The following is a 14,025-nucleotide window of genomic DNA, read 5'->3' as shown; positions in this document are numbered from 1 at the left end:
TGCAAAATTTAGTATTGTAAACAAGAAGCAAATTGCTCCTCGTACTGTTTTGCTATGTTTGTTAAATGACTTATTTGACATATGTGATTCTGAATAAGAAATGTACATGTTCTGCATTGAATATATCACCATTGCTGGAGGAATAGCCCCTGATGTCCCACAGTTGGCAGAGGGGTTGATGATAGTTGGCTCTTGTTAGATTTCCCAGGCTCAGGATGGATCCAAACTCAGGTGAGTGTGATTAGCATTTATAGGATTTTGAGGGTTATCAACAAAAGACAAAATAAAAATAAAACAAAGAACATGACATTGGGAAGGAAAAGAGGAGGTGGGGACTATGTAGAGTTTGAAGGAAGTAATGGAGGATGATGTGATCAAAATAAACTCTACAATGTATGAAATTTATTTATTCCCTTATCTTCTTTACAGAAAACGGAAATGGATATATGTATTATATGTTATTTAAAAATATACTTCAAAGGTTTTGTATAGATTTAGTTAAAAAAAAACACATTTCTGTTGAATGTTTGTGAGCCTACTTCTCAGTTTAAACAATGACATGTTAACAATAGAGTTGAATTCCTTTTTAAAATTCTTTTCGTTTCATATTCAAAATTTTTGCTATCCCAAATGTTGTTCCACTGTCTGCATTCTCTAAGAGAATTTGTCTCTTTACGTGCTTAGGATTTTATCTGGTACAGTACACGCTTTTAGAAGCAGTTTTTATCCATATGTTCCTTACATATGTACATCTTTATTTTTTGTTGTTTTTATATATTTTTATTCCTATCATTAAGGAATATAATAATATTAACTGCAATTATTCTTATATTCCTTTCTTGTTCCTATTGAGGTAATGGAAGTTATTAGACAAAATTCAAACATCTTGCATTTGTGTGACATTGTAAATTCATTTATTCCCATCAACTTTGCATCACTAGTTTCATTATCCTGAACCCACAATTTTTTCTTCTTTAATTTTTTATTTTACATCTCAGTTGCAACTCCACTCCCTTCTCTCTCCCCATTCCCACCCTCCCAACCACTTCCCTCATACACCCATACCCCCAAATCCCCACACCTACGGATCAACCTACTTTGTCATATAGAGTCACGTCAAGACTAAATGCCTCCTCTTTCACTGAGGCATGATAAGACAGACCTCCTAAGAAAACTGAATTCAGAGGGAGGCAACAGAGTCCAAATCAGAGACAGCCCCCTCTCCAATTTTTAGGGTACCCACTTGAGGACCAAGCAGCCCATCAGCTTCACACATGTAGGGGTCCTGGGACCAGTCCATTCATATACTTTGGTTGGTGGTTCAGTCTCTTTGAGCCCTAAGGGACCCAGGTCAATTGGCTATGTAGGTCTTCTTGTGGTGTCCTTGACTCCTCTGGCTCTCTCAGTCCTTCCCCCAACTCTTCCACAGACTCCCTGAGTTCTGCCTAATGTTTGCTGTGAGTCTCTGCACTTGTTTTCATTGTCTGATAGATGAGACTTCTCAGATGACAGTTATGCTAGGTTCCTGTCTTCAAGGATAGCAGACTATCATTAATACATTAATATTAACAGGGCTTAGGTCTCTCAGATAGGGTGGATCTCAAGTTGGTCCAGTCATTGGTTGGCAAGCCCCTCAATATCTGTTCCATCTTATATCCCCGCATATATTGTAGGCAGAACAAATTTGGGGTTGGGTTTTTTTTTTTTTTCTTTTTTGCTTTGTGACTATTTGGTCAATTTTTAAGACTATTCTGTAAGGTGCTGAGAAGAATGATATTCTTTTGTGTTTAGGAGAAATTTCTGTAGATAAATGTTAGGTCCATTTGATTCATGATGTCTGTTAGTTTTATTATTTTTTTGTTTAGTTTCTGTCTTGATGATATGTTCATTGCCGATAGTGGGGTGTTTAAGTCTCCCACTATTAATGTGTGGGGTTTGATGTAATATTTAAGTTTTAGTAATATGTCTTTTACAAATGTGGGTGCCCTTGAATTTGGAGCATAAATGTTCAGAATTGAGATTTCATCTTGGTGGATTTTTCCTTTCATGAATATGATGTATTCTTCCCCATATCTTTTGATTAATTTTCATTAAATGTCTATTTTATTAGCTACTAGAATACCTATCTTGCTTCTTAGGTCGATTTGCTTGGAGAACCTTTTCCAGCCCATTTGAGATAATGTCTATCTTTATTACTGAGGTGTGTTTCTTGTATGCAGCAGAAAGATGGATCCTGTTTACACGTCCTTTCTGTTAGTCTGTGTCTCTTTTTTGGGAATTTGAGTTCATCGAGATTGAGAGATATTAGTGACCAAATATTGTTAATTCTTGTTATTTTGATGTTGATGATGACAGTATGTATGTGTGTGTGTGTGGGGGGGGGGTGTTTGTGCTTTCCTTCTTTTTGTTTTCCCGACGTAGGGTTATTTATTCCTTGAGTTTCTCTGGGTATAGTTAACCTCTTTAGGTTGGAGTTTTCCTTCTAGTATATTCTGTAGGGCTGGATATTGTTTAACTTTGTTTTTGTCATGTAATATCTTGTTTTCTCCATCTATACTGATTAAAAATTTTGCTGTGTATAATAGTCTGGTCTAATAATTGTAATCTCTTAGTGTCTGAAAGATATCTGCTCAGGGCCTTTTTGCTTTTAGAGTCTCTGTTTTGAAGTCAGATGTAATTCTGACAGGTCTGTATTTATATGTGACTTGGCCTTTTTATTCCATGCAGGTTTTAATATTCTTTCTTTGTTCTGTATATTTAGTGTATATTTGATCATTATGTGGTAGAATTATTTTCTTTTTTTGGTACATTCTATTTAGTGTTCTATAAGCTTCTTTTATGTTTATAGGCTCCTTTTTCTTTAGGTTGGGGAAGTTTTTGTCTATGATTTTATTGAAAACATTTTCTGGGCCTTGGAGCTGGGAGCCATTTTCTTTTATTCCTATTATTCTTGGGGTTGGCCTTTTCATACTGTCTCAGATTTCTTGGATGTTTTGTGATAGGAACTTCTTAGATTTAACACTTTATGACTGATGTATCAATTTCTTCAATTATATCTCCTGCGCCCAAGATTTTCTCTTCCAACTCTTGTATTCTGTTGTTGAAATCTTGTATCTGTAGTTCCTGTTCTCTTCCCTAGGTTTTTCATCTCCATGATTCTTTCAATTTGTGTTTTCTTTATTGTGTCTATTTCAATTTTCAGGTTTTAGATAGTTTTATTCATTTTTTCACTCATTTAATTGTATTTTCCTGTATTCTTTAAGGGATTTATTAAATTTTTTTTTACCTGTTTGTATTGTCCTATATTTCTTTAAGGTATTTATTCATTTTGTTGACCTGTTTGCATCTTTCTGTATTTCTTTAAGGGATTTATTCATATCCTCTTTTAAGGCCTCTATCCTCTTTATAGGGTTGGGTTTAAGGTTGTCTTTGCTTTGGCTGTGTCGGTGTGTTCAGGGCTTTCTCTAGTAGGATTGCTGCATTCTGATGATGGCATATTGCCCTGGCTTTGGTTGATTGTGTTTTTACGCTGTCCTTTTTCCATCTGTTTGACCCTGGTCTTAGGTGATGATTTTGTTCAAAATATTTTCAATGGTTCGATATTTCATCAGTTCTTGATGTTGACAGAACTTGTCGGGGAGGTAAGCAGAGCCTTGAGCCTGATAATGGAGCTCAGGGAATAGCAGGCTGCTTACTTCTGCTGGCTGTGTGTTCCTGAGGACCTGAACACCTGGTTTGTCCCTTCTGGCTGTGTTCCAGGTAAGCCTGGATAGCAAGCGAAAAGCTATGCAGAGTCTGACCTACTTGTTCTTGGGAAACAAGTAGGCCTCCTCCAAAGGGTGTATAACATCTTTAAACAATATATAACACTGTTCCAGAAGCTTTAATGCAGTATTTAATTGTTTTGTAATATATGTCTTCTTCAACTTTCTTTTTATTTCTTTTATTTGGGGGATTATAATATAGTCAAATTACTTTTTTCTTTTATAACTACTCCCAGTACCTACAATATACCCCTCCTTGCTCTAGTTCAAATTCATGGCTTTTCTATCATTACTGTCTTTGGGAGATTGATTTGAGGTTCATTATTTAAGATGATGGATTTCATTGTCACATAGTCTGTTGTGTAAATACATAATAGTCAATTCCAATTGATGGACAATGAATTTTACACTTTTAATGAAACAATCATTTGAAAACATGTCTAGATAACTTTAGAAGGAATAATGGTAAATCAACATTGTTAGGTTTCTATTTCCTCCCTCTAAAAACATTAAAGGTAAACTTCTAGCCTTTGTATGTTTGAAAAATTTTTTGGCTTATTTTCACGTGGAATAAATTTGTGGTTGGCAGCTTCATAATATTGATTTAATACTATCTATTATTTAGTATTGACGAGGAAAAATTACTCCAATACTGTGTTTGAGCTGTTGAAAGCTATGGCTGCGATTTTCTTTTTGCAATAGTCCTTTTAAATCATTTATCAGGTGATAATATTTTTCTAGGTGTGAAATTTTCTTTTGCCCTATTTAACCTCATGATATACTTTATACATTAAAAAAAAACAAATTTCTCACTCTATAAGTGGATTGTCTTAGAATTTGGCATATTGCCTCAGTCAGTGGTCCATAAACCCCTCTTCTTGCCTCAGCCATACTGATACATGCATACTGACACTGTTACAACTGTGGACAACCACACTTGGCTTTCTGGTTTACTTTTTATGTAGACCGGAAAGGAAAATTCTGTTTCCTTCAAAGAAGAAAATGTTTTATTCTACTTCTTAATTGTTAACCATTGTTAGTCTCTACTGTAGAAATCTCCATTAATTTTTTAATATGATTCTGCATGTCTCTTGCCATGGTTGGTATTCATTTTATTTCATTGGTTAAGCTGTACTAGTTGTAGCACAGTGTTATTATAGGTCAGCACATGGATAGTCTGAAATGATTACTTTTTGCCACTACTTGTTAGTTTTTATTTGTCTGATCTAGTATTTATAGGCTCAGCATTATTTCATGTTTTTAAAAGGATTAATCTGGTTATTTTTTTTTTACTTTCATGAATTTTAATTTGCTGGGTTTTTTTTAAATACCTTTAACCATTTATTTGGAGTCTCTCTAAATATTTTATAATTTCCATTTATTGTTTTGTGAATACAATTAACATTAAGACCTGTTTTTATGTTCATGTGTTGATTATTAATATTAGGAATTTAGGATCTCATAGACAGGATTATATTTATGTTTTTTTAACTTCATCTTTTAAAATTATCATACTTTAAACTTTAGATTTGCTTATTTTGTTTTATGAGCATGAGTTTTTGCCAGCATGTACATGCACTATGTATGTCCCTGGTGTCTACGGAGGTCAGGAAAGGACATTCTATTTGCTAAAACTGGAGTTGCAGATGTTTTTGAGTCACCATGTGGAACAGAATTCTGAATCTGGGACAAGAACAGCAAGTACTCATAATTACTGAACCATCTCTCTAACCCCCAAATTAAAATGATTTACAATAATGATAATTTCAAATATGTATAAAAGTAATGTATAATTGATTGAATGTTGTTCATAAAGATTTATATATTTCTATTTTTTATTTAGCAACTTTGCATTACTTATATGGAATTATAGCTAGGTAACATTGATTAATTAATTATATGTTTTATTTACTTTTAAAACTAACATTTAAAATAACCAGAGTAAAATAAAATAAAATTTCAGTTGTTTTTTTTTTTTTTTATAATAGTTAAGTAATTGAACTGGCCTTTCATTTTCCAAAGACCCATTGTATCTAATAATCACTATTTTCACATTATAAATTTATGAGGCTAAAACAATGATTTTGCTGAAAGAGCTATGCATTAATCACATTATCACAGAGAAATATGATTAACCAGTGGTAGTAAATAATTTAATCTGATAAATTATAAAATGATGCAGTAACATGAGTTAACAATGGAAATGAACATGAAAATTCGAAGAGCATTATAGTTTTCATTTGCTACTGAAATAGCATTTCAATATAATCTGCTTAATATTTATTAATTGCATGAGATTAATATAATAAAAAAGTGCCTTCCATGTGGCATTTGTCAGGGTAGTGGTGTAAAGGTGAGCACAGCTTTTTTTCAGTGAGTTTAACATTTATAAAGTAAGCAGAATTTATTATCTTCACATCTACCTTTTTCTATTCATTTTAACATAAAATGCACTGATTTATTTTTGGGAGGAAAAAACTCTAAATCGAAAAAGAAAATAAAGCTAAGACAAAATAAAGTAAAATATAATAAAAATAACAACAAAAAAGATTTAAAACCAATCAAAGATGCCTGACATTGCAGAAAAATCAACAATCTGAATTAATTTTATTTCAGTAGTCCTGAAAGGAGTTGAGGACTAAACTAAAAAACGAATCAGTCGTGATTAAGTTTATAAGTAAGAGTGAAATAATTCAAATGACTTGAGACTTGGAAATATTGAAGCTAGTGAGTGAATTTAAAAATAAAAATCTTGTGAGGAGCACATGGCCACGGTCTTAATTCTCACTGAAAGTATGTAAATATAACTCCAAATATATGTAGAGTAGATTTAGATCATGTATATACTGCATTGAGAAGAAAAAGCCACAGAAGACACAAATACACAACATATTAGTGATGTTCAGTGTGATAGTTCACATGTGTACAACCTGTCACCCTGAACTATGAATTCCTCATGATTTTTACATAAATAATAAGTTAATGAAAACATTTAGGAATACCCCATCACAGACTAGACACTGCACTCACCTAGGGCCCATTGAACAACAAAGCAGTGAGACCAGAACATTTCTCTCCACCCATATTCTTTCCTGTATCTGTCTCAACTCGCGTATAGGAGCATGATCTTTTCTGTTACAACTTCTCTAAGTGCCAGGCTGAACTTGGTTTTCTAATTTTAGTAGTTGCAAGATCAGGTAGAAAAGAACGTTGAGTGTGCTATGGCACGCTGCACATAGCATCCCTTGCATTGCTTGATTCACTTGAATGTGTCAGGACCACTGTGTCTGTGGTCAGCAGCCAAGTCGCAGTGAGGTTCTGCAAAGCATTCTGAATGCAGCAAATTCCCTAGCAACAAATAGGCCTAAAGTTCTGTTATATTTTAGCATTAGATATTAATAACTTGGATGTTGATAAAAGTAAACACATTATCTTTTGGGGTTTTATTTTCTGTCTGTTTGAGCACAAAGGAAACTTTGTTGTTTGTTTGTTTGTTTTTGCTTTTGTTTCTGCTTGTGATAGACCTATTTCTCAGGCTCTAGTGCATTTTGCAATGTGGGTTTAGAGAACTACCTGATCATGCAGCCAGGTATGATTAGAATGATAAATGAGATGTGAGTAGATTTTCAAATCGAGATAAAGTGGGAATTATATTATTAATTCATTTTTCCAAATTAGATTAAAGCCATTTGTATTAAAAACCTGTTATTCAACAACTTGTTTTGGGAAACACACAAGGATCAGCACTGCTTTTTGATATTGACTCTACTGAATATAGAAGCAACAGGGATAAATGAGCTTGGCAGCAATGTATGGGAACTGTTTTAAACAGAAAAGCATAACAAAATTTTACATTTTTTTTCATTTTTAAAACCAAAATCTACATTACAAAAGAAAAATAAAAACATAAAAATAACTGGGAAAAACAGCTAGTTCCTTATCATAAACCTTCTGTGTGATTCATTAATATGGCACAACACATTTGCAGGGATCTTGCTTTCTTTGCTTTTGTGTGATATGTTTAAAAAATCTAAGCCTTTTATACAGTTATTTAAAGATTATGAAAACCAAATTTAGCTTATGAACAAACACACATTTTTCACTTCCAATGTACTACTAATAAAATTGATGATTGATGCCTTAGTTTATTCAATGTCTTTTGTAGTTTTCTTGATAAATCAAGAACTAAATTTGGGAGAAAGCCATGATAACTCTTCATTTCTAATCACAGAAGCTAAAAATTCTGTACTAAGAAGCTGTTATAAAGAGAGGTACAACTTCACACTTGCTTTGCATTAGCATATGTTGCAATATTATCCCTTGTAAAAATAATAATTAATATTTCTTCCTCCTTTTTAGTTCTTTTTAGATTTGTACTATTTTCTCCCATAAACATTTCATATGCTGTAAAAATGCATGTGTTTTTACTTCATTTTACATGGAGTAATATAAATATAACTTTGAAAAATCTGGAAGTGTCTGGTACAAGAATTAGGAAATAATTAAATGGGAAATGGAAGCTGGGGCTTTCATTAATCCTAGAACTTGGGAAGCAAAGGTGTTTGAGGCCAGCCTGGTCTAGCATGAGTTTCAGGACAGCCAAGCCTACTCAAACCTTCTCTTGAAAAACAAACAAACAAACAAACAAACAGTCAAAGAATGCAAACCGAAGCAAACAAAAAATGGGGGGGGGAATTAGATCATATTCAGAACTTAAGTATCTGTGCACTTGATAGCTGCTTAGTAAATAAATTCAAAAATATTAATTACTAGGCACGAGGCAAAATTTTAAAGACCAGTTGATAAGCCACATAGACAGTATCTGTCCTCACAGATTTTAGAAAGAAAGCAAGGATTGTTGAATGCTTTTTGAAAATAATAAAATTGACAGTGAATTATTAAAGAAGCTTAAGTCACCAAGGAATGCAGTTAAAGAACTGACAAGCCAACAAGCCAACGTATATGAGCCTAACCCAGTGGCCGTTCCCAAATTACAGCTTTAATGGAGGCTAAAGAGTTATTCTAAACAGTCACCAGAAAACTCATGTCTTTTTTTCTTTTTCTTTTCTTTTTTCCAGTCATGTTTGGTTTTACCCTAGATCTCTGAGCCATACAACCTTCCAGTTCCTGGCATTCTAGGCAATGCTTAATGAGCATGGTTTGGCCCTCAACATAGACCAGTTATTGGATGACGACACCCACAAACTCTGAGACACTATTGCCCCAGGACATTTCAGGCAGGACAGGCTGTGGGTCAAATATTTTATGGCTGGGTTGATGTCCCAACCCAACACTGGAAGTCTTCCCCAGTTATAGAGATGACCAGTTCAGGCTCTATACTCTCCATTAATAGGAGTCCTGACTATGGTCACTATTATAGGTTCCAGTGCTGAGGCCCACTAATAGCCCACAGACCCCTCAGACTCAGGAATTGATCCCAAACAGGTCATTTATTGAGCATTCTTTTACAAATGAATCAATTGATGTCACAGCTGGACTCAAGAGCTCATACTGTGATTGTGTTCATGCTCAGAGCTCAGTTTTTTTTTTGTTTTGTTTTTTTAACTTATTTTTATTTTTTAAAATTTATTTTGCATGCCAAGGGTGCCCCTCCCTCCTCTCCTCCCAGTCCCCACCTTCTTCCCTTCCCCTCTTTCTTTCTTCCCAGAAAAGGAGAACCTCCCCCATATCAACCTTCCTTAGCACATTAAGTCACATCAGGACTGAGCATATCTTCATCCCCTGAGGCCAGGTTAGGCAGTGCTGCCAGGGGGAAGTGATCCAAAAGCAGGCAATAGAGTCCATGTTAGAAATACCACCCTTCCCACCCCCATCTCCACTGGCCAGGCTTCCTTTATGAAGAACAAGCAGCCCATTGACTAGATGTGTGTAGGGGCTTAGGTCCAGATGATGCATGCTCCTTAGTTGATGTGTCTGTCTCTGAAAGCCCCAATGGGACTAGATTAGTTGTCTCTGTTGGTGTTGGTCTCCTTGTAAGATCCCTGTCCCTTCCAGGTCCTTCCATCTTTTCCCCAACACTTCCACAGGACTCCTGGAGCTCTGCCCCAAGCTTGGCTGCAAGTCCCAGCATCTGACTCTCTCCCCTGCTGGCTGGAGCCTCCCAGAGGACAGTACAGTTAGGCTCCTGTCTGTAAGCATAAGTATCATTATTAGTGACAGGTGCTGGCTCTTTTCCCTGGGGTGAGTCTCAGGTTGGGCCAATTATTGGTTGGACTTTATCTCAATCTCTCATTATCCCTGCACTTCCTGTATGCAGGGTAATTTTTGGATCACAGGTTTTATTGGTGGGTTATTGTTCCTCTCCTTCCACTAGTCCTACCTGGCTAGAAAGTGGTCACTTCAGTCTTCATGTCCTCCTACCCTGTTAGGAGTGTCAGCTATAGTCACCCCCATGTCCTCCCAGGAGCCTGTCACAGGCCTCCAGCTTGACAGATTTCCCCTCCCAGTTTCCCTTCTTTTTCCTAGCCCTGTCACTGTCCCCCCCCCCAGTTCTGATTCCCACTCCTGTTTCCATCCCCATTCTATCTCCTGTCCAGTTCCCTCTTTTCACCCATTTCTGCTCTCTATTCTATTTCCCCTTCTGCGTGACATTCCGGCCCCCTCCCTTGGGCCCTCCTTATTACTTAACTTCTTTGTGGTTACCCTGTACTATAGGTCTAATATCCACTTGTAAGTGAGTACATACCATGTGTATCTTTCTGGGTGTGAGCTACCTTGCTTTGGATGATCTTTTCTGGTTCCATCCATTTGCCTGCAAATTTCATGATTTCCTTGTTTTTAATTGTTGAGTAGTATTCCACTGTGTAAATGTACCACAATTTCTGTATCTGTTCTTCAGTTGAGGGTTGTTTCCTTCAACTGAAATAGGTTGTTTCCAGTTTCTGGCTATTTAGAATAAAGCTGCTATGATATAAAGCTGCTATGAACATAGTTGAGCAAATGTCCTTATTGTATTGTGGAGCATCTTTTGGATATATGCCCAGGAGTTGTATGGCTGTGTCTTGAAATAGAACTATTGCTAATTTTCTAAGAAAGTGCCAGATTGATTTACAGAGAGGTTATACAAGTTAGCACTCCCACCAGCAATGGAGGAGTGTTCCCCTTTCTACATATCTTCGCCAGCATGTGTTGTGACTTGAGATTTGATCTTACCATTCTGACTGGTGAAAGATGGAACCTTAGAGTCATTTTGATTTGCATTAATCTGATGGCTAAGGACATTGAACATTTCTTTAAGTGCTCAACCATTTGAGATTCTTCTGTTGTGAGTTCTCAGTTTAGATCTCTACCCCATTTTTTAATTAGATTACTTGATTTGTTGAAGTTTAATTTCTTAAGTTCATTGCATATTTTATATATTAACACTCTGATGTAGAGTGGTTGAAGATCTTTTCCCAATCGGCAGACTGCCATTTTGATCAATTGACAGTGCCCTTTGGCTTTCAGAAGCTTCTCAGTTTCATGAGATCCTATTTGTAATTGTTGCTCTCAGAGCCTGTGCTGATGTTGTTCTTCAGGAAGTTGTCTCCTATGCCAATGAGTTCCAGACTTTTCCTCACTTTGTCTTCTAATAGGCTTAGAGTCTCTGGTTTTATGTCAAGGTCTTTGAACCACTTGGATTTGAGTTTTGTTCAAGGTTATAAATATGGCTCTATTTGCATTTTTCTACACACAGACATCCAGTTAGATCAGCACCATTTGTTGAAGATTATTTCATTTTTAGATTATATTGTTTTGGCTTATTTACTGAAAATCAAGTGCACATAGTAGTGTGGGTTTATTTCTTGGTCTTTAATTCTGTTCCATTGATTAACCTCTCTGTTTCTATGCCAGTACAGTGATGTTTTTATTACTATTGCTCTGTAGTATAGCTTGAAATCAGGGATGTTGATACCACCAGAAGTCCTTTTGTTGTATAGAACTGTTTTGGCTATCCTGGGTCTTTTGTTTTTTCATATGAAGTTAACGGCTGCTCTTTCTAGGTCTGTAAAGAATTGTGTTGGAATTTTGATAGGAATTGCATAGAATCTGTAAACCGCTTTTGGCAGGCTGGTCATTTTTTACTATGTTAATCCTACCAATCCATGAGAATGAGAGATATTTTCATCTTCTAAAATCTTCTTCAATTTCTTTCTTCAAAGACTTGAAGTTCTTGTCATACAGGTCTTTCAATTGATTGATTAGAATTACACCAAAATATTTTACATTATTTGTTGTTATTGTGAAGAGTGTTGTTTCCCTAATTTCTTTCTCAGCCCTTTTGGCCCTTGATTAAGGAGGACTACTGACATTTTTTGAGTTAATTTTGTATCCAGACACTTTATCAAAGGAGTTTTTCAACCATAGTAGTTCTCTGGTAGAATCCTTGGATCACTTACACGGTATCATTTGCTAATAGCAATACTTTAACTTCTCTTCCAATTTGTATCTCCTTGATCTCCTTTACTTGTCTTATTGCTTAAGCTAGAACTTCAAATACTATATTGAAGTGATATGGTGAGAGTGGGCAGTTTTGTCTTATCAGCCCCAAGTTTTTATATGGGAAAAACCCACAAACAGGTACATTTGCAACATTTAGGCTATCTAAACAAAGAATTGTCCTCTGACCTTTAAGCTGTTTGCTTACAACTAATTTCATAGTTGTCTAGGGAGTTTCCAAGACCTGAGGGCCTTGTGATGGGTACTTCCAGACTAGAAAAACAAGATGCAATAGTTAGGGCAAGAAACATCATTCTACGTTACATGCTAAGGCTAAAGTAGAATTATTAAAGTTATTGTCAAGTTTTAACATAACACCAGGAAGTTTCTACTGCATTAGGTTTTATTATCACACCCCAATTGTCTCCCAATTCCAGTCATCTCTTTCCATACTCTCTCCTCCATTCTTCTTTCCCATGCCTCATACCTTCTATTCCCATCCCCTCCTGACCCTAGTCCACCTGCAAAATGTATTCTATTTCTTCATCCCAGAAGGATCCATGCTTCCCCAGACCCTTCCTTATAACTTAGAGTATATCGGTCTGTGGATTGTGGCTAGATTATTCTTTACTTAACAGCTACTATTCACTTACAAGTAAGCATGTATAATGTTTGTCTTTTGGGGTCTGAGTTGCCTTGCTCAGGATAATTTTTTTTTCTAGTTCAATACATTTGCCTGTAAATTTCATGATATTTTTTAAACAAACATGTGTGCTATTGCATTTGGGGCATAGATATTAAAAAAATTAAGACATCATCTTGGTGAACTTTTTCTTTGTAGAGTGTGAAGTGTCCTTCCCCATTTCTTATGATTAATTATGGTTTCAAGTTTTTTTGTTGTTTTGTTTTGTTTTATTATATATTAGGATGGGTACATCAGCTTGTTTCTTAGATCAATTTGCTTGGAAAATCTTTTTCTAGCACTTTACTTTGAAGTAATGTATATCTTTGATGTTGAGGTATGTTCCTTGTATACAGCAGAAAGATTAATTCCATTTTAGCATCCATTTTGTATCTTTTTATTGGTGAATTGTATCCATTGGTATTGAAAATATCAATGACCAATGATTATTAAATCCAAATGTTTTGTTGTTGCTGCTGTTATTGGTGGTAGTAGTTGTGGTGGTAGTGGTGTGTATGCTTCTCTCCTTTTAGTTTTTGCTGGTATGAGATTATTTTCTGTGTTTTCATGGGTATAATTAACCTCCTAAGGTTGAAGTTTTCTTTCTAGTACCTTCCCTAGGGCTGCATTTACAGAGAGATCTTGTTTAAATATGACTTTATAATGCATCATCTTGTTTTGTACATCTACGCTGATTGAAAGTTTTGCTGGGTAAGTAGTCTGGGCTATCATCTGTGGTCTCTTAGAGTCTGAAGGACATCTGTTTAAGCCCTTCTAGCATTTAGATTTTCCATTGAGAAGACAGGTGTAATTCTAATAGGCTTGTTTTTATATGTTACTTGGTCCTTTGCCATTGCAGCTTTTAACGTTCTTCCTTTGTTCTTTACTTTTAGTGTTTTGATTATTATGTGGTAAGGGGAATTTCTTTCTGATTCAATCTATTTGATATTCTGTAAACTTTTTGCACCTTTATAGACATGATCCTTTTGGGGTTAGGAAAGTGTTCTTTTGTGATTTTGTTGAAAATATTTTATGGGCCTTTGAGGTAAGATTATTTACCTTCTATTTTCATTATTATTAGGTTTGGTCTTTCATAGTGTTCCAGATTTCCTGGATGTTCTGTATCAGAAAATTTTTTTT

Source organism: Psammomys obesus, unplaced genomic scaffold (assembly GCF_907164565.1).
Source record: "Psammomys obesus unplaced genomic scaffold, mPsaObe1.curated_primary_1811, whole genome shotgun sequence".
Classification (NCBI taxonomy): domain Eukaryota; kingdom Metazoa; phylum Chordata; class Mammalia; order Rodentia; family Muridae; genus Psammomys; species Psammomys obesus.
The sequence above is the reverse complement of the archived record's forward strand: the minus strand, read 5'-3'. Positions refer to the sequence as shown.